The sequence below is a fragment of the Lissotriton helveticus genome, chromosome 11 (genome assembly GCF_964261635.1).
Source record: "Lissotriton helveticus chromosome 11, aLisHel1.1, whole genome shotgun sequence".
Classification (NCBI taxonomy): domain Eukaryota; kingdom Metazoa; phylum Chordata; class Amphibia; order Caudata; family Salamandridae; genus Lissotriton; species Lissotriton helveticus.
Window position 1 is genome coordinate 348,866,630 of NC_136072.1, and position 22,001 is coordinate 348,888,630.

Sequence of the window (22,001 nt, forward strand, 5' to 3'; positions counted from 1 at the left end):
GCACTCTGTATGTTGGTCTCTGATACTCAAGATGGATTATTGTTAATGATAATCTGTCTTTGTACCTCCATCCCACTTTTAAAAAGGACACAGTGCTTTGACTGGTTCAGAATCCTTTACCATTCCCCCTCCTACGTGGCTAGCAGTCATGAATACAGTTAGTAAGCTACTGCATAACATCTGAAATCTCATCCTCCTGTGTGGTCAGCTTCCACAAGGACAATTGGTCCAGGGGTCTCTGGCATGACAAAGATAAAGCAAGAAGTTGTCTGACATGACGTGCCATTCTGTTGCCTAGCAGTCTGACATCATAAAGCTAAAGCAAGATGCTTTCTTTCTAGAGGGCCACTCTGTTGCGTAGCAGCTGACATCATGAAGGTAAAGGAAGATGTTGTCTGACACGAGAGCCACTCTGTTGCCTAACAAGGAGTAGGATACATTTATCTTGGTAATGATATGAGTTGCAGGGTAGACAGGATGCCCAACGAAAAGATGAGATGGCAAGAAGAAAGAAATTAGGACTTTATTTAGACTTGCACATTAGTATGAACCGAAGTTTGAGCATAAGAGTCTCAACTTCACTGTTGCTGAACTGGTAGGACTTGGCTAATGAGAAGTTGGAAATGATGCTATTCATGGTTTCTATTATTCCCGTTAACTGTAAAATAACCCTTCCTCTCTCAATTTATCAGCTGGTTTAATTGCTATTGGTGTACCATATCCTAAAACAAAGGAAGGGAGAAGGGTGCACTGCCACTTGGCTGTCAAAAAGATATATATCCCAATGTACGTGCTACAATTGTTTAGAGAGTGTTAGCAGACAAGGCAAGGGAATACAGTGAAGTATGGGAGGTTATAAACACAAATTGAGATTTAATTTTTTTATTGAGCTGTTTATTTTCACAATAAAACAGACTCCATATCATTGATTTGGTTACCCTTTATAAAAATCATTACTTTTTTTTATTGCTTATACTAAATGTACTAACAGTGGACTTTTCCATCTGCAGATTATACTGAATGTCCAGCAGTGGCAGTGTTTCACAGCAGAGTTTTTCTGAATTGCAGAGACTGAAGAAAAAAAAGAAAAAGGAAGTCTTCTGGCATACTGCATCATGTTACCAATTTATGTGGTAAGTAAAACTCCCAATCATTCTTTAAGTCATTAAAAAGATGTTAATAGCATCGAAATGTCCTCACTACTTTATAGTGGGAGCCCGTGCCTGAATATAATTTCTGTCAAGATGGAAGTAATATGGATCAGATTATGTCGGTCATGATAGTTAATAAAAGACTGACTGACTCAAACTCTCCCAAAACCTGCTTTAGATCCTGGTGCTAGCAATGTTCCATTCGAGGAAATTGATGCCTTTGAGGCTGAAATGCACCATCTCCCTTATGAAAAATAGTGTTACATTCTCACAGAATGAAGCTCATCTAACCTCTTCTCCTGCACTCTGTATGTTGGTCGCTGATACTCAAGATTGATTATTGTTAAGGATAATCTGTCTTTGTACCTCCATCCCACTTTTGAAAAGGACACAGTGCTTTGACTGGTTCAGAATCCTTTACCATTCCCCCTCCTACGTGGCTAGCAGTCATGAATATAGATAGTAAGCTACTGCATAACGTCTGAAATCTCATCCTCCTGTGTGGTCAGCTTCCACAAGGACAATTGGTCCAGGGGTCTCTGGCATCACAAAGATAAAGCAAGAAGTTGTCTGACATGACGTGCCATTCTGTTGCCTAGCAGCCTGACATCATAAAGCTAAAGCAAGATGCTTTCTTTCTAGAGGGCCACTCTGTTGCGTAGCAGCTGACATCATGAAGGTAAAGGAAGATGTTGTCTGACACGAGAGCCACTCTGTTGCCTAACAAGGAGTAGGATACATTTATCTTGGTAATGATATGAGTTGCAGGGTAGACAGGATGCCCAACGAAAAGATGAGATGGCAAGAAGAAAGAAATTAGGACTTTATTTAGACTTGCACATTAGTATGAACCGAAGTTTGAGCATAAGAGTCTCAACTTCACTGTTGCTTAACTGGTAGGACTTGGCTAATAAGAAGTTGGAAATGATGCTATTCATAGTTTCTATTATTCCCGTTAACTGTAAAATTACCATTCCTCTCTCAATTTATCAGCTGGTTTAATTCCTATTGGTGTACCATATCCTAAAACAAAGGAAGGTAGCAGGGTGCACTGCCACTTGGCTGGCAAAAAGATATATATCCCAATGTACGTGCTACATTTGTTTAGAGAGTGTTAGCAGACGAGGCAAGGGAATACAGTGAAGTATGGGAGGTTATAAACACAAATTGAGATTTAATTTTTTTATTGAGCTGCTTATTTTCACAATAAAACAGACTCCATATCATTGATTTGGTTACCCTTTATAAAAATCAACACTTTTTTTTATTGCTTATACTAAATGTACTAACAGTGGACTTTTCCATCTGCAGATTATACTGAATGTCCAGCAGTGGCAGTGTTTCACAGCAGAGTTTATCTGAATTGCAGAGACTGAAGAAAAAAAAGAAAAAGGAAGTCTTCTGGCATACTGCATCATGTTACCAATTTATGTGGTAAGTAAAACTCCCAATCATTCTTTTAGTCATTAAAAAGATGTTAATAGCATCAAAATGTCCTCACTACTTTATAGTGAGAGCCCGTGCCTGAATATAATTTCTGTCAAGATGGAAGTAATATGGATCAGATTATGTTGGTCATGATAGTTAATAAAAGACTGACTGACTCAAACTCTCCCAAAACCTGCTTTAGATCCTGGTGCTAGCAATGTTCCATTCGAGGAAATTGATGCCTTTGAGGCTGAAATGCACCATCTCCCATATGAAAAATAGTGTTACATTCTCACAGAATGAAGCTCATCTAACCTCTTCTCCTGCACTCTGTATGTTGGTCGCTGATACTCAAGATTGATTATTGTTAAGGATAATCTGTCTTTGTACCTCCATCCCACTTTTGAAAAGGACACAGTGCTTTGACTGGTTCAGAATCCTTTACCATTCCCCCTCCTACGTGGCTAGCAGTCATGAATATAGATAGTAAGCTACTGCATAACGTCTGAAATCTCATCCTCCTGTGTGGTCAGCTTCCACAAGGACAATTGGTCCAGGGGTCTCTGGCATCACAAAGATAAAGCAAGAAGTTGTCTGACATGACGTGTCATTCTGTTGCCTAGCAGCCTGACATCATAAAGCTAAAGCAAGATGCTTTCTTTCTAGAGGGCCACTCTGTTGCGTAGCAGCTGACATCATGAAGGTAAAGGAAGATGTTGTCTGACACGAGAGCCACTCTGTTGCCTAACAAGGAGTAGGATACATTTATCTTGGTAATGATATGAGTTGCAGGGTAGACAGGATGCCCAACGAAAAGATGAGATGGCAAGAAGAAAGAAATTAGGACTTTATTTAGACTTGCACATTAGTATGAACCGAAGTTTGAGCATAAGAGTCTCAACTTCACTGCTGCTTAACTGGTAGGACTTGGCTAATGAGAAGTTGGAAATGATGCTATTCATAGTTTCTATTATTCCCGTTAACTGTAAAATTACCATTCCTCTCTCAATTTATCAGCTGGTTTAATTCCTATTGGTGTACCATATCCTAAAACAAAGGAAGGGAGCAGGGTGCACTGCCACTTGGCTTGCAAAAAGATATATATCCCAATGTACGTGCTACATTTGTTTAGAGAGTGTTAGCAGACGAGGCAAGGGAATACAGTGAAGTATGGGAGGTTATAAACACAAATTGAGATTTAATTTTTTTATTGAGCTGTTTATTTTCACAACAAAACAGACTCCATATCATTGATTTGGTTACCCTTTATAAAAATCAACACTTTTTTTATTGCTTATACTAAATGTACTAACAGTGGACTTTTCCATCTGCAGATTATACTGAATGTCCAGCAGTGGCAGTGTTTCACAGCAGAGTTTCTCTGAATTGCAGAGACTGAAGAAAAAAAAGAAAAAGGAAGTCTTCTGGCATACTGCATCATGTTACCAATTTATGTGGTAAGTAAAACTCCCAATCATTCTTTTAGTCATTAAAAAGATGTTAATAGCATCAAAATGTCCTCACTACTTTATAGTGAGAGCCCGTGCCTGAATATAATTTCTGTCAAGATGGAAGTAATATGGATCAGATTATGTTGGTCATGATAGTTAATAAAAGACTGACTGACTCAAACTCTCCCAAAACCTGCTTTAGATCCTGGTGCTAGCAATGTTCCATTCGAGGAAATTGATGCCTTTGAGGCTGAAATGCACCATCTCACTTATGAAAAATAGTGTTACATTCTCACAGAATGAAGCTCATCTAACCTCTTCTCCTGCACTCTGTATGTTGGTCTCTGATACTCAAGATGGATTATTGTTAATGATAATCTGTCTTTGTACCTCCATCCCACTTTTAAAAAGGACACAGTGCTTTGACTGGTTCAGAATCCTTTACCATTCCCCCTCCTACGTGGCTAGCAGTCATGAATACAGATAGTAAGCTACTGCATAACGTCTGAAATCTCATCCTCCTGTGTGGTCAGCTTCCACAAGGACAATTGGTCCAGGGGTCTCTGGCATCACATAGATAAAGCAAGAAGTTGTCTGACATGACGTGCCATTCTGTTGCCTAGCAGTCTGACATCATAAAGCTAAAGCAAGATGCTTTCTTTCTAGAGGGCCACTCTGTTGCGTAGCAGCTGACATCATGAAGGTAAAGGAAGATGTTGTCTGACACGAGAGCCACTCTGTTGCCTAACAAGGAGTAGGATACATTTATCTTGGTAATGATATGAGTTGCAGGGTAGACAGGATGCCCAACAAAAAGATGAGATGGCAAGAAGAAAGAAATTAGGACTTTATTTAGACTTGCACATTAGTATGAACCGAAGTTTGAGCATAAGAGTCTCAACTTCACTGTTGCTGAACTGGTAGGACTTGGCTAATGAGAAGTTGGAAATGATGCTATTCATAGTTTCTATTATTCCCGTTAACTGTAAAATAACCCTTCCTCTCTCAATTTATCAGCTGGTTTAATTGCTATTGGTGTACCATATCCTAAAACAAAGGAAGGGGGAAGGGTGCACTGCCACTTGGCTGTCAAAAAGATATATATCCCAATGCACGTGCTACAATTGTTTAGAGAGTGTTAGCAGACAAGGCAAGGGAATACAGTGAAGTATGGGAGGTTATAAACACAAATTGAGATTTAATTTTTTTATTGAGCTGTTTATTTTCACAACAAAACAGACTCCATATCATTGATTTGGTTACCCTTTATAAAAATCAACACTTTTTTTATTGCTTATACTAAATGTACTAACAGTGGACTTTTCCATCTGCAGATTATACTGAATGTCCAGCAGTGGCAGTGTTTCACAGCAGAGTTTCTCTGAATTGCAGAGACTGAAGAAAAAAAAGAAAAAGGAAGTCTTCTGGCATACTGCATCATGTTACCAATTTATGTGGTAAGTAAAACTCCCAATCATTCTTTTAGTCATTAAAAAGATGTTAATAGCATCAAAATGTCCTCACTACTTTATAGTGAGAGCCCGTGCCTGAATATAATTTCTGTCAAGATGGAAGTAATATGGATCAGATTATGTTGGTCATGATAGTTAATAAAAGACTGACTGACTCAAACTCTCCCAAAACCTGCTTTAGATCCTGGTGCTAGCAATGTTCCATTCGAGGAAATTGATGCCTTTGAGGCTGAAATGCACCATCTCACTTATGAAAAATAGTGTTACATTCTCACAGAATGAAGCTCATCTAACCTCTTCTCCTGCACTCTGTATGTTGGTCTCTGATACTCAAGATGGATTATTGTTAATGATAATCTGTCTTTGTACCTCCATCCCACTTTTAAAAAGGACACAGTGCTTTGACTGGTTCAGAATCCTTTACCATTCCCCCTCCTACGTGGCTAGCAGTCATGAATACAGATAGTAAGCTACTGCATAACGTCTGAAATCTCATCCTCCTGTGTGGTCAGCTTCCACAAGGACAATTGGTCCAGGGGTCTCTGGCATCACATAGATAAAGCAAGAAGTTGTCTGACATGACGTGCCATTCTGTTGCCTAGCAGTCTGACATCATAAAGCTAAAGCAAGATGCTTTCTTTCTAGAGGGCCACTCTGTTGCGTAGCAGCTGACATCATGAAGGTAAAGGAAGATGTTGTCTGACACGAGAGCCACTCTGTTGCCTAACAAGGAGTAGGATACATTTATCTTGGTAATGATATGAGTTGCAGGGTAGACAGGATGCCCAACAAAAAGATGAGATGGCAAGAAGAAAGAAATTAGGACTTTATTTAGACTTGCACATTAGTATGAACCGAAGTTTGAGCATAAGAGTCTCAACTTCACTGTTGCTGAACTGGTAGGACTTGGCTAATGAGAAGTTGGAAATGATGCTATTCATAGTTTCTATTATTCCCGTTAACTGTAAAATAACCCTTCCTCTCTCAATTTATCAGCTGGTTTAATTGCTATTGGTGTACCATATCCTAAAACAAAGGAAGGGGGAAGGGTGCACTGCCACTTGGCTGTCAAAAAGATATATATCCCAATGCACGTGCTACAATTGTTTAGAGAGTGTTAGCAGACAAGGCAAGGGAATACAGTGAAGTATGGGAGGTTATAAACACAAATTGAGATTTAACTTTTTTTATTGAGCTGTTTATTTTCACAATAAAACAGACTCCATATCATTGATTTGGTTACCCTTTATAAAAATCAACACTTTTTTTTATTGCTTATACTAAATGTACTAACAGTGGACTTTTCCATCTGCAGATTATACTGAATGTCCAGCAGTGGCAGTGTTTCACAGCAGAGTTTTTCTGAATTGCAGAGACTGAAGAAAAAAAAGAAAAAGGAAGTCTTCTGGCATACTGCATCATGTTACCAATTTATGTGGTAAGTAAAACTCCCAATCATTCTTTAAGTCATTAAAAAGATGTTAATAGCATCGAAATGTCCTCACTACTTTATAGTGGGAGCCCGTGCCTGAATATAATTTCTGTCAAACTGGAAGTAATATGGATCAGATTATGTTGGTCATGATAGTTAATAAAAGATTGACTGACTCAAACTCTCCCAAAACCTGCTTTAGATCCTGGTGCTAGCAATGTTCCATTCGAGGAAATTGATGCCTTTGAGGCTGAAATGCACCATCTCACTTATGAAAAATAGTGTTACATTCTCACAGAATAAAGCTCATCTAACCTCTTCTCCTGCACTCTGTATGTTGGTCGCTGATACTCAAGATGGATTATTGTTAAGGATAATCTGTCTTTGTACCTCCATCCCACTTTTGAAAAGGACACAGTGCTTTGACTGGTTCAGAATCCTTTACCATTCCCCCTCCTACGTGGCTAGCAGTCATGAATATAGATAGTAAGCTACTGCATAACGTCTGAAATCTCATCCTCCTGTGTGGTCAGCTTCCACAAGGACAATTGGTCCAGGGGTCTCTGGCATCACAAAGATAAAGCAAGAAGTTGTCTGACATGACGTGCCATTCTGTTGCCTAGCAGCCTGACATCATAAAGCTAAAGCAAGATGCTTTCTTTCTAGAGGGCCACTCTGTTGCGTAGCAGCTGACATCATGAAGGTAAAGGAAGATGTTGTCTGACACGAGAGCCACTCTGTTGCCTAACAAGGAGTAGGATACATTTATCTTGGTAATGATATGAGTTGCAGGGTAGACAGGATGCCCAACGAAAAGATGAGATGGCAAGAAGAAAGAAATTAGGACTTTATTTAGACTTGCACATTAGTATGAACCAAAGTTTGAGCATAAGAGTCTCAACTTCACTGTTGCTTAACTGGTAGGACTTGGCTAATAAGAAGTTGGAAATGATGCTATTCATAGTTTCTATTATTCCCGTTAACTGTAAAATTACCATTCCTCTCTCAATTTATCAGCTGGTTTAATTCCTATTGGTGTACCATATCCTAAAACAAAGGAAGGTAGCAGGGTGCACTGCCACTTGGCTGGCAAAAAGATATATATCCCAATGTACGTGCTACATTTGTTTAGAGAGTGTTAGCAGACGAGGCAAGGGAATACAGTGAAGTATGGGAGGTTATAAACACAAATTGAGATTTAATTTTTTTATTGAGCTGCTTATTTTCACAATAAAACAGACTCCATATCATTGATTTGGTTACCCTTTATAAAAATCAACACTTTTTTTATTGCTTATACTAAATGTACTAACAGTGGACTTTTCCATCTGCAGATTATACTGAATGTCCAGCAGTGGCAGTGTTTCACAGCAGAGTTTATCTGAATTGCAGAGACTGAAGAAAAAAAAGAAAAAGGAAGTCTTCTGGCATACTGCATCATGTTACCAATTTATGTGGTAAGTAAAACTCCCAATCATTCTTTTAGTCATTAAAAAGATGTTAATAGCATCAAAATGTCCTCACTACTTTATAGTGAGAGCCCGTGCCTGAATATAATTTCTGTCAAGATGGAAGTAATATGGATCAGATTATGTTGGTCATGATAGTTAATAAAAGACTGACTGACTCAAACTCTCCCAAAACCTGCTTTAGATCCTGGTGCTAGCAATGTTCCATTCGAGGAAATTGATGCCTTTGAGGCTGAAATGCACCATCTCCCATATGAAAAATAGTGTTACATTCTCACAGAATGAAGCTCATCTAACCTCTTCTCCTGCACTCTGTATGTTGGTCGCTGATACTCAAGATTGATTATTGTTAAGGATAATCTGTCTTTGTACCTCCATCCCACTTTTGAAAAGGACACAGTGCTTTGACTGGTTCAGAATCCTTTACCATTCCCCCTCCTACGTGGCTAGCAGTCATGAATATAGATAGTAAGCTACTGCATAACGTCTGAAATCTCATCCTCCTGTGTGGTCAGCTTCCACAAGGACAATTGGTCCAGGGGTCTCTGGCATCACAAAGATAAAGCAAGAAGTTGTCTGACATGACGTGTCATTCTGTTGCCTAGCAGCCTGACATCATAAAGCTAAAGCAAGATGCTTTCTTTCTAGAGGGCCACTCTGTTGCGTAGCAGCTGACATCATGAAGGTAAAGGAAGATGTTGTCTGACACGAGAGCCACTCTGTTGCCTAACAAGGAGTAGGATACATTTATCTTGGTAATGATATGAGTTGCAGGGTAGACAGGATGCCCAACGAAAAGATGAGATGGCAAGAAGAAAGAAATTAGGACTTTATTTAGACTTGCACATTAGTATGAACCGAAGTTTGAGCATAAGAGTCTCAACTTCACTGCTGCTTAACTGGTAGGACTTGGCTAATGAGAAGTTGGAAATGATGCTATTCATAGTTTCTATTATTCCCGTTAACTGTAAAATTACCATTCCTCTCTCAATTTATCAGCTGGTTTAATTCCTATTGGTGTACCATATCCTAAAACAAAGGAAGGGAGCAGGGTGCACTGCCACTTGGCTTGCAAAAAGATATATATCCCAATGTACGTGCTACATTTGTTTAGAGAGTGTTAGCAGACGAGGCAAGGGAATACAGTGAAGTATGGGAGGTTATAAACACAAATTGAGATTTAATTTTTTTATTGAGCTGTTTATTTTCACAACAAAACAGACTCCATATCATTGATTTGGTTACCCTTTATAAAAATCAACACTTTTTTTATTGCTTATACTAAATGTACTAACAGTGGACTTTTCCATCTGCAGATTATACTGAATGTCCAGCAGTGGCAGTGTTTCACAGCAGAGTTTCTCTGAATTGCAGAGACTGAAGAAAAAAAAGAAAAAGGAAGTCTTCTGGCATACTGCATCATGTTACCAATTTATGTGGTAAGTAAAACTCCCAATCATTCTTTTAGTCATTAAAAAGATGTTAATAGCATCAAAATGTCCTCACTACTTTATAGTGAGAGCCCGTGCCTGAATATAATTTCTGTCAAGATGGAAGTAATATGGATCAGATTATGTTGGTCATGATAGTTAATAAAAGACTGACTGACTCAAACTCTCCCAAAACCTGCTTTAGATCCTGGTGCTAGCAATGTTCCATTCGAGGAAATTGATGCCTTTGAGGCTGAAATGCACCATCTCACTTATGAAAAATAGTGTTACATTCTCACAGAATGAAGCTCATCTAACCTCTTCTCCTGCACTCTGTATGTTGGTCTCTGATACTCAAGATGGATTATTGTTAATGATAATCTGTCTTTGTACCTCCATCCCACTTTTAAAAAGGACACAGTGCTTTGACTGGTTCAGAATCCTTTACCATTCCCCCTCCTACGTGGCTAGCAGTCATGAATACAGATAGTAAGCTACTGCATAACGTCTGAAATCTCATCCTCCTGTGTGGTCAGCTTCCACAAGGACAATTGGTCCAGGGGTCTCTGGCATCACATAGATAAAGCAAGAAGTTGTCTGACATGACGTGCCATTCTGTTGCCTAGCAGTCTGACATCATAAAGCTAAAGCAAGATGCTTTCTTTCTAGAGGGCCACTCTGTTGCGTAGCAGCTGACATCATGAAGGTAAAGGAAGATGTTGTCTGACACGAGAGCCACTCTGTTGCCTAACAAGGAGTAGGATACATTTATCTTGGTAATGATATGAGTTGCAGGGTAGACAGGATGCCCAACAAAAAGATGAGATGGCAAGAAGAAAGAAATTAGGACTTTATTTAGACTTGCACATTAGTATGAACCGAAGTTTGAGCATAAGAGTCTCAACTTCACTGTTGCTGAACTGGTAGGACTTGGCTAATGAGAAGTTGGAAATGATGCTATTCATAGTTTCTATTATTCCCGTTAACTGTAAAATAACCCTTCCTCTCTCAATTTATCAGCTGGTTTAATTGCTATTGGTGTACCATATCCTAAAACAAAGGAAGGGGGAAGGGTGCACTGCCACTTGGCTGTCAAAAAGATATATATCCCAATGCACGTGCTACAATTGTTTAGAGAGTGTTAGCAGACAAGGCAAGGGAATACAGTGAAGTATGGGAGGTTATAAACACAAATTGAGATTTAATTTTTTTATTGAGCTGTTTATTTTCACAATAAAACAGACTCCATATCATTGATTTGGTTACCCTTTATAAAAATCAACACTTTTTTTTATTGCTTATACTAAATGTACTAACAGTGGACTTTTCCATCTGCAGATTATACTGAATGTCCAGCAGTGGCAGTGTTTCACAGCAGAGTTTTTCTGAATTGCAGAGACTGAAGAAAAAAAAGAAAAAGGAAGTCTTCTGGCATACTGCATCATGTTACCAATTTATGTGGTAAGTAAAACTCCCAATCATTCTTTAAGTCATTAAAAAGATGTTAATAGCATCGAAATGTCCTCACTACTTTATAGTGGGAGCCCGTGCCTGAATATAATTTCTGTCAAGATGGAAGTAATATGGATCAGATTATGTTGGTCATGATAGTTAATAAAAGATTGACTGACTCAAACTCTCCCAAAACCTGCTTTAGATCCTGGTGCTAGCAATGTTCCATTCGAGGAAATTGATGCCTTTGAGGCTGAAATGCACCATCTCACTTATGAAAAATAGTGTTACATTCTCACAGAATGAAGCTCATCTAACCTCTTCTCCTGCACTCTGTATGTTGGTCGCTGATACTCAAGATGGATTATTGTTAAGGATAATCTGTCTTTGTACCTCCATCCCACTTTTGAAAAGGACACAGTGCTTTGACTGGTTCAGAATCCTTTACCATTCCCCCTCCTACGTGGCTAGCAGTCATGAATATAGATAGTAAGCTACTGCATAACGTCTGAAATCTCATCCTCCTGTGTGGTCAGCTTCCACAAGGACAATTGGTCCAGGGGTCTCTGGCATCACAAAGATAAAGCAAGAAGTTGTCTGACATGACGTGCCATTCTGTTGCCTAGCAGCCTGACATCATAAAGCTAAAGCAAGATGCTTTCTTTCTAGAGGGCCACTCTGTTGCGTAGCAGCTGACATCATGAAGGTAAAGGAAGATGTTGTCTGACACGAGAGCCACTCTGTTGCCTAACAAGGAGTAGGATACATTTATCTTGGTAATGATATGAGTTGCAGGGTAGACAGGATGCCCAACGAAAAGATGAGATGGCAAGAAGAAAGAAATTAGGACTTTATTTAGACTTGCACATTAGTATGAACCGAAGTTTGAGCATAAGAGTCTCAACTTCACTGTTGCTTAACTGGTAGGACTTGGCTAATAAGAAGTTGGAAATGATGCTATTCATAGTTTCTATTATTCCCGTTAACTGTAAAATTACCATTCCTCTCTCAATTTATCAGCTGGTTTAATTCCTATTAGTGTACCATATCCTTAAACAAAGGAAGGGAGCAGGGTGCACTGCCACTTGGCTGGCAAAAAGATATATATCCCAATGTACGTGCTACATTTGTTTAGAGAGTGTTAGCAGACGAGGCAAGGGAATACAGTGAAGTATGGGAGGTTATAAACACAAATTGAGATTTAATTTTTTTATTGAGCTGTTTATTTTCACAATAAAACAGACTCCATATCATTGATTTGGTTACCCTTTATAAAAATCAACACTTTTTTTATTGCTTATACTAAATGTACTAACAGTGGACTTTTCCATCTGCAGATTATACTGAATGTCCAGCAGTGGCAGTGTTTCACAGCAGAGTTTATCTGAATTGCAGAGACTGAAGAAAAAAAAGAAAAAGGAAGTCTTCTGGCATACTGCATCATGTTACCAATTTATGTGGTAAGTAAAACTCCCAATCATTCTTTTAGTCATTAAAAAGATGTTAATAGCATCAAAATGTCCTCACTACTTTATAGTGAGAGCCCGTGCCTGAATATAATTTCTGTCAAGATGGAAGTAATATGGATCAGATTATGTTGGTCATGATAGTTAATAAAAGACTGACTGACTCAAACTCTCCCAAAACCTGCTTTAGATCCTGGTGCTAGCAATGTTCCATTCGAGGAAATTGATGCCTTTGAGGCTGAAATGCACCATCTCACTTATGAAAAATAGTGTTACATTCTCACAGAATGAAGCTCATCTAACCTCTTCTCCTGCACTCTGTATGTTGGTCTCTGATACTCAAGATGGATTATTGTTAATGATAATCTGTCTTTGTACCTCCATCCCACTTTTAAAAAGGACACAGTGCTTTGACTGGTTCAGAATCCTTTACCATTCCCCCTCCTACGTGGCTAGCAGTCATGAATACAGTTAGTAAGCTACTGCATAACGTCTGAAATCTCATCCTCCTGTGTGGTCAGCTTCCACAAGGACAATTGGTCCAGGGGTCTCTGGCATCACAAAGATAAAGCAAGAAGTTGTCTGACATGACGTGCCATTCTGTTGCCTAGCAGTCTGACATCATAAAGCTAAAGCAAGATGCTTTCTTTCTAGAGGGCCACTCTGTTGCGTAGCAGCTGACATCATGAAGGTAAAGGAAGATGTTGTCTGACACGAGAGCCACTCTGTTGCCTAACAAGGAGTAGGATACATTTATCTTGGTAATGATATGAGTTGCAGGGTAGACAGGATGCCCAACGAAAAGATGAGATGGCAAGAAGAAAGAAAGTAGGACTTTATTTAGACTTGCACATTAGTATGAACCGAAGTTTGAGCATAAGAGTCTCAACTTCACTGTTGCTGAACTGGTAGGACTTGGCTAATGAGAAGTTGGAAATGATGCTATTCATAGTTTCTATTATTCCCGTTAACTGTAAAATAACCCTTCCTCTCTCAATTTATCAGCTGGTTTAATTGCTATTGGTGTACCATATCCTAAAACAAAGGAAGGGAGAAGGGTGCACTGCCACTTGGCTGTCAAAAAGATATATATCCCAATGTACGTGCTACAATTGTTTAGAGAATGTTAGCAGACAAGGCAAGGGAATACAGTGAAGTATGGGAGGTTATAAACACAAAATGAGATTTAATTTTTTTATTGAGCTGTTTATTTTCACAATAAAACAGACTCCATATCATTGATTTGGTTACCCTTTATAAAAATCAACACTTTTTTTATTGCTTATACTAAATGTACTAACAGTGGACTTTTCCATCTGCAGATTATACTGAATGTCCAGCAGTGGCAGTGTTTCACAGCAGAGTTTCTCTGAATTGCAGAGACTGAAGAAAAAAAAGAAAAAGGAAGTCTTCTGGCATACTGCATCATGTTACCAATTTATGTGGTAAGTAAAACTCCCAATCATTCTTTTAGTCATTAAAAAGATGTTAATAGCATCAAAATGTCCTCACTACTTTATAGTGAGAGCCCGTGCCTGAATATAATTTCTGTCAAGATGGAAGTAATATGGATCAGATTATGTTGGTCATGATAGTTAATAAAAGACTGACTGACTCAAACTCTCCCAAAACCTGCTTTAGATCCTGGTGCTAGCAATGTTCCATTCGAGGAAATTGATGCCTTTGAGGCTGAAATGCACCATCTCACTTATGAAAAATAGTGTTACATTCTCACAGAATGAAGCTCATCTAACCTCTTCTCCTGCACTCTGTATGTTGGTCTCTGATACTCAAGATGGATTATTGTTAATGATAATCTGTCTTTGTACCTCCATCCCACTTTTAAAAAGGACACAGTGCTTTGACTGGTTCAGAATCCTTTACCATTCCCCCTCCTACGTGGCTAGCAGTCATGAATACAGTTAGTAAGCTACTGCATAACGTCTGAAATCTCATCCTCCTGTGTGGTCAGCTTCCACAAGGACAATTGGTCCAGGGGTCTCTGGCATCACAAAGATAAAGCAAGAAGTTGTCTGACATGACGTGCCATTCTGTTGCCTAGCAGTCTGACATCATAAAGCTAAAGCAAGATGCTTTCTTTCTAGAGGGCCACTCTGTTGCGTAGCAGCTGACATCATGAAGGTAAAGGAAGATGTTGTCTGACACGAGAGCCACTCTGTTGCCTAACAAGGAGTAGGATACATTTATCTTGGTAATGATATGAGTTGCAGGGTAGACAGGATGCCCAACGAAAAGATGAGATGGCAAGAAGAAAGAAAGTAGGACTTTATTTAGACTTGCACATTAGTATGAACCGAAGTTTGAGCATAAGAGTCTCAACTTCACTGTTGCTGAACTGGTAGGACTTGGCTAATGAGAAGTTGGAAATGATGCTATTCATAGTTTCTATTATTCCCGTTAACTGTAAAATAACCCTTCCTCTCTCAATTTATCAGCTGGTTTAATTGCTATTGGTGTACCATATCCTAAAACAAAGGAAGGGAGAAGGGTGCACTGCCACTTGGCTGTCAAAAAGATATATATCCCAATGTACGTGCTACAATTGTTTAGAGAATGTTAGCAGACAAGGCAAGGGAATACAGTGAAGTATGGGAGGTTATAAACACAAATTGAGATTTAATTTTTTTATTGAGCTGTTTATTTTCACAATAAAACAGACTCCATATCATTGATTTGGTTACCCTTTATAAAAATCAACACTTTTTTTTATTGCTTATACTAAATGTACTAACAGTGGACTTTTCCATCTGCAGATTATACTGAATGTCCAACAGTGGCAGTGTTTCACAGCAGAGTTTCTCTGAATTGCAGAGACTGAAGAAAAAAAAGAAAAAGGAAGTCTTCTGGCATACTGCATCATGTTACCAATTTATGTGGTAAGTAAAACTCCCAATCATTCTTTTAGTCATTAAAAAGATGTTAATAGCATCAAAATGTCCTCACTACTTTATAGTGAGAGCCCGTGCCTGAATATAATTTCTGTCAAGATGGAAGTAATATGGATCAGATTATGTTGGTCATGATAGTTAATAAAAGACTGACTGACTCAAACTCTCCCAAAACCTGCTTTAGATCCTGGTGCTAGCAATGTTCCATTCAAGGAAATTGATGCCTTTGAGGCTGAAATGCACCATCTCACTTATGAAAAATAGTGTTACATTCTCACAGAATGAAGCTCATCTAACCTCTTCTCCTGCACTCTGTATGTTGGTCTCTGATACTCAAGATGGATTATTGTTAATGATAATCTGTCTTTGTACCTCCATCCCACTTTTAAAAAGGACACAGTGCTTTGACTGGTTCAGAATCCTTTACCATTCCCCCTCCTACGTGGCTAGCAGTCATGAATACAGTTAGTAAGCTACTGCATAACGTCTGAAATCTCATCCTCCTGTGTGGTCAGCTTCCACAAGGACAATTGGTCCAGGGGTCTCTGGCATCACATAGATAAAGCAAGAAGTTGTCTGACATGACGTGCCATTCTGTTGCCTAGCAGTCTGACATCATAAAGCTAAAGCAAGATGCTTTCTTTCTAGAGGGCCACTCTGTTGCGTAGCAGCTGACATCATGAAGGTAAAGGAAGATGTTGTCTGACACGAGAGCCACTCTGTTGCCTAACAAGGAGTAGGATACATTTATCTTGGTAATGATATGAGTTGCAGGGTAGACAGGATGCCCAACAAAAAGATGAGATGGCAAGAAGAAAGAAATTAGGACTTTATTTAGACTTGCACATTAGTATGAACCGAAGTTTGAGCATAAGAGTCTCAACTTCACTGTTGCTGAACTGGTAGGACTTGGCTAATGAGAAGTTGGAAATGATGCTATTCATAGTTTCTATTATTCCCGTTAACTGTAAAATAACCCTTCCTCTCTCAATTTATCAGCTGGTTTAATTGCTATTGGTGTACCATATCCTAAAACAAAGGAAGGGGGAAGGGTGCACTGCCACTTGGCTGTCAAAAAGATATATATCCCAATGCACGTGCTACAATTGTTTAGAGAGTGTTAGCAGACAAGGCAAGGGAATACAGTGAAGTATGGGAGGTTATAAACACAAATTGAGATTTAATTTTTTTATTGAGCTGTTTATTTTCACAATAAAACAGACTCCATATCATTGATTTGGTTACCCTTTATAAAAATCAACACTTTTTTTTATTGCTTATACTAAATGTACTAACAGTGGACTTTTCCATCTGCAGATTATACTGAATGTCCAGCAGTGGCAGTGTTTCACAGCAGAGTTTTTCTGAATTGCAGAGACTGAAGAAAAAAAAGAAAAAGGAAGTCTTCTGGCATACTGCATCATGTTACCAATTTATGTGGTAAGTAAAACTCCCAATCATTCTTTAAGTCATTAAAAAGATGTTAATAGCATCGAAATGTCCTCACTACTTTATAGTGGGAGCCCGTGCCTGAATATAATTTCTGTCAAGATGGAAGTAATATGGATCAGATTATGTTGGTCATGATAGTTAATAAAAGATTGACTGACTCAAACTCTCCCAAAACCTGCTTTAGATCCTGGTGCTAGCAATGTTCCATTCGAGGAAATTGATGCCTTTGAGGCTGAAATGCACCATCTCACTTATGAAAAATAGTGTTACATTCTCACAGAATGAAGCTCATCTAACCTCTTCTCCTGCACTCTGTATGTTGGTCGCTGATACTCAAGATGGATTATTGTTAAGGATAATCTGTCTTTGTACCTCCATCCCACTTTTGAAAAGGACACAGTGCTTTGACTGGTTCAGAATCCTTTACCATTCCCCCTCCTACGTGGCTAGCAGTCATGAATATAGATAGTAAGCTACTGCATAACGTCTGAAATCTCATCCTCCTGTGTGGTCAGCTTCCACAAGGACAATTGGTCCAGGGGTCTCTGGCATCACAAAGATAAAGCAAGAAGTTGTCTGACATGACGTGCCATTCTGTTGCCTAGCAGTCTGACATCATAAAGCTAAAGCAAGATGCTTTCTTTCTAGTGGGCCACTCTGTTGCGTAGCAGCTGACATCATGAAGGTAAAGGAAGATGTTGTCTGACACGAGAGCCACTCTGTTGCCTAACAAGGAGTAGGATACATTTATCTTGGTAATGATATGAGTTGCAGGGTAGACACGATGCCCAACGAAAAGATGAGATGGCAAGAAGAAAGAAATTAGGACTTTATTTAGACTTGCACATTAGTATGAACCAAAGTTTGAGCATAAGAGTCTCAACTTCACTGTTGCTTAACTGGTAGGACTTGGCTAATGAGAAGTTGGAAATTATGCTATTCATAGTTTCTATTATTCCCGTTAACTCTAAAATAACCTTTCCCCTCTCAATTTAACAGCTGGCTTAATTGCTATTGGTGTACCATATCCTAAAACAAAGGAAGGGAGAAGGGTGCACTGCCACTTGGCTGGCAAAAAGATATATATCCCAATGTACGTGCTACAATTGTTTAGAGAGTGTTAGCAGACGAGGCAAGGGAATACAGTGAAGTATGGGAGGTTATAAACACAAATTGAGATTTAATTTTTTTATTGAGCTGTTTATTTTCACAATAAAACAGACTCCATATCATTGATTTTGTTACCCTTTATAAAAATCAACACTTTTTTTATTGCTTATACTAAATGTACTAACAGTGGACTTTTCCATCTGCAGATTATACTGAATGTCCAGCAGTGGCAGTGTTTCACAGCAGAGTTTCTCTGAATTGCAGAGACTGAAGAAAAAAAAGAAAAAGGAAGTCTTCTGGCATACTGCATCATTTTACCAATTTATGTGGTAAGTAAAACTCCCAATCATTCTTTTAGTCATTAAAAAGATGTTAATAGCATCGGAATGTCCTCACTACTTTATAGTGGGAGCCCGTGCCTGAATATAATTTCTGTCAAGATGGAAGTAATATGGATCAGATTATGTTGGTCATGATAGTTAATAAAAGACTGACTGACTCAAACTCTACTAAAACCTGCTTTAGATCCTGGTGCTAGCAATGTTCCATTCGAGGAAATTGATGCCTTTGAGGCTGAAATGCACCATCTCACTTTTGAAAAATAGTGTTACATTCTCACAGAATGAAGCTCATCTAACCTCTTCTCCTGCACTCTGTATGTTGGTCTCTGATACTCAAGATGGATTATTGTTAAGGATAATCTGTCTTTGTACCTCCATCCCACTTTTAAAAAGGACACAGTGCTTTGACTGGTTCAGATTCCTTTACCATTCCCCCTCCTACGTGGCTAGCAGTCATGAATACAGATAGTAAGCTACTGCATAACGTCTGAAATCTCATTCTCCTGTGTGGTCAGCCACAACAAGGACAATTGGTCCAGGGGTCTCTGGCATCACAAAGATAAAGCAAGAAGTTGTCTGACATGACGTGCCATTCTGTTGCCTAGCAGTCTGACATCATAAAGCTAAAGCAAGATGTTTTCTTTCTAGAGGGCCACTCTGTTGCGTAGCAGCTGACATCATGAAGGTAAAGGAAGATGTTGTCTGACACGAGAGCCACTCTGTTGCCTAACAAGGAGTAGGATACATTTATCTTGGTAATGATATGAGTTGCAGGGTAGACAGGATGCCCAACGAAAAGATGAGATGGCAAGAAGAAAGAAATTAGGACCTTATTTAGACTTGCACATTAGTATGAACCGAAGTTTGAGCATAAGAGTCTCAACTTCACTGTTGCTGAACTGGTAGGACTTGGCTAATGAGAAGTTGGAAATGATGCTATTCATAGTTTCTATTATTCCCGTTAACTGTAACATTACCCTTCCTCTCTCCTCTTATCAGCTGGCTTAATTACTATTGGTATACCATATCCTAAAACAAAGGAAGGGAGAAGGGTGCCCTGCCACTTGGCTGGCAAAAAGATATATATCCCAATGTACGTGCTACAATTGTTTAGAGAGTGTTAGCAGACGAGGCAAGGGAATACAGTGAAGTATAGGAGGTTATAAACACAAATTGAGATTTAATTTTTTAATGAGCTGTTTATTTTTACAATAAAACAGACTCCATATCATTGATTTGGTTACCCTTTATAAAAATCAACACTTTTTTTATTGCTTATACTAAATGTACTAACAGTGGACTTTTCCATCTGCAGATTATACTGATTGTCCAGCAGTGGCAGTGTTTCACAGCAGAGTTTCTCTGAATTGCCGAGACTGAAGGAAAAAATAAAGAAGTCTTCTGGCGTATTGCATCATTTTACCAATTTATGTGGTAAGTAAAACTCCCAATCATTCTTTTAGGCATTAAAAAGATGTTAATAGCATCAGAATGTCCTCACTACTTTACAGTGGGAGCCTGTGCCTGAATATACTTTCTGTCAAAATGGAAGTAATATGGATCACATTATGTTGGTCATGATAGTTAATAAAAGACTGACTGACTCAAACTCTACTAAAACCTGCTTTAGATTCTGGTGCTAGCAATGTTCCATTCGAGGAAATTGATACCTTTGAGGCTGAAATGTACCATCTCACTTATGAAAAATAGTGTTACATTCTCACGGAATGAAGCTCATCTAACCTCTTCTCCTGCACTCTGTATGTTGGTCTCTGAAACTCAACATGGATTGTTGTTAAGGATAATCTGTCTTTGTTCCTCCATCCCACTTTCAAAAAGGTTACAGTGCTTTGACTGGTTTAGATTCCTTTACTTTTCCCCCTCCTACGTGGCTGGCAGTCATGAATACAGATAGTAAGCTACTGCATAACTTCTGATATCTCATCCTCCTGTGTGGTCAGCTTCCACAAAGACAATTGGTCCAGGGGTGTCTGGCATCACAAAGATAAAGCAAGAAGTTGTCTGACATGAGGTGCCATTCTGTTGCCTAGCAGTCTGACATCATAAAGCTAAAGCAAGATGCTTTCTGACTATAGGGCCACTCTGTTGCGTAGCAGCTGACATCATGAAGCTAAAGGAAGATGTTGTCTGACAGGAGAGCCACTCTGTTGCCTAACAAGGAGTAGGATACATTTATTTGCTAATGATATGAGTTGCAGGGTAGACAGGATGCCCAACGAAAAGATGAGATGGCAAGAAGAAAGAAATTAGGACTTTATTTAGACTTGCACATTTGTATGAACCGAAGTTTGAGCATAAGAGTCTCAACTTCACCTTTGCTGTACTGGTAGGATTTGGCTAAAGATAGAAATGATGCTATTAATAGTTTCTATTATTCCCGTTAACTGTAGCATAACCCTTCCTCTCTATACTTATCAGGTGCCTTGATTGCTACTGGTGTACCATATCCTAAAACAAGGGAAGTGAGAAGGGTGCACTGCCACTTGGCTGGCAAAAAGATCTATATCCCGATGTACGTGCTAGCAGTCTGACATCATAAAGCTAAGCAAGATGCTTTCTTTCTAGAGGGCCACTCTGTTGCGTAGCAGCTGACATCATGAAGCTAAAGGAAGATGTTGTCTGACAGGAGAGCCACTCTGTTGCCTAACAAGGAGTAGGATACATTTATCTTGCTAATGATATGAGTTGCAGGGTAGACCGAATGCCCAACGAAAAGATGAGATGGCAAGAAGAAATAAATTAGGACTTTATTTAGACTTAAACATTTGTATGAGCGGAATTTTGAGCATAAGAGTCTCAACTTCACCTTTGCTGAACTGGTAGGATTTGGCTAAAGAGACTATGGAAATGATGCTATTCATAGTTTCTATTATTCCCGTTAACTGTAGTATAACCCTTCCTCTCTATACTTATCAGGTGCCTTAATTGCTATTGGTGTACTGTATACCAAAAGAAAGGAAGTGAGAAGGGTGCGCTGCCACTTGGCTGGCAAAAAGATCTATATCCCAATGTACGTGCTACAATTGTTTAGAGAGTGTTAGCAAATGAGGCAAGGGAATGCCGAGAAGTATGGGAGGTTATAAACACAAATTGAGATTTTATTTTTTTATTGAGCTGTTGATTTTCACAATAAAACAGACTTCATATCATTGATTTTGTTACCCTTTATAAAAATCAACACTTTTTTTTATTGTTTATACTAAATGTACTAACAGTGGACTTTTCCATCTGCAGATTATACTGAATGTCCAGCAGTGGCAGTGTTTCACAGCAGAGTTTCTCTGAATTGCAGAGACTGAAGAAAAAAAAAGAAAAAGGAAGTCTTCTGGCATACTGCATCATTTTACCAATTTATGTGGTAAGTAAAACTCCCAATCATTCTTTTAGTCATTAAAAAGATGTTAATAGCATTGGAAT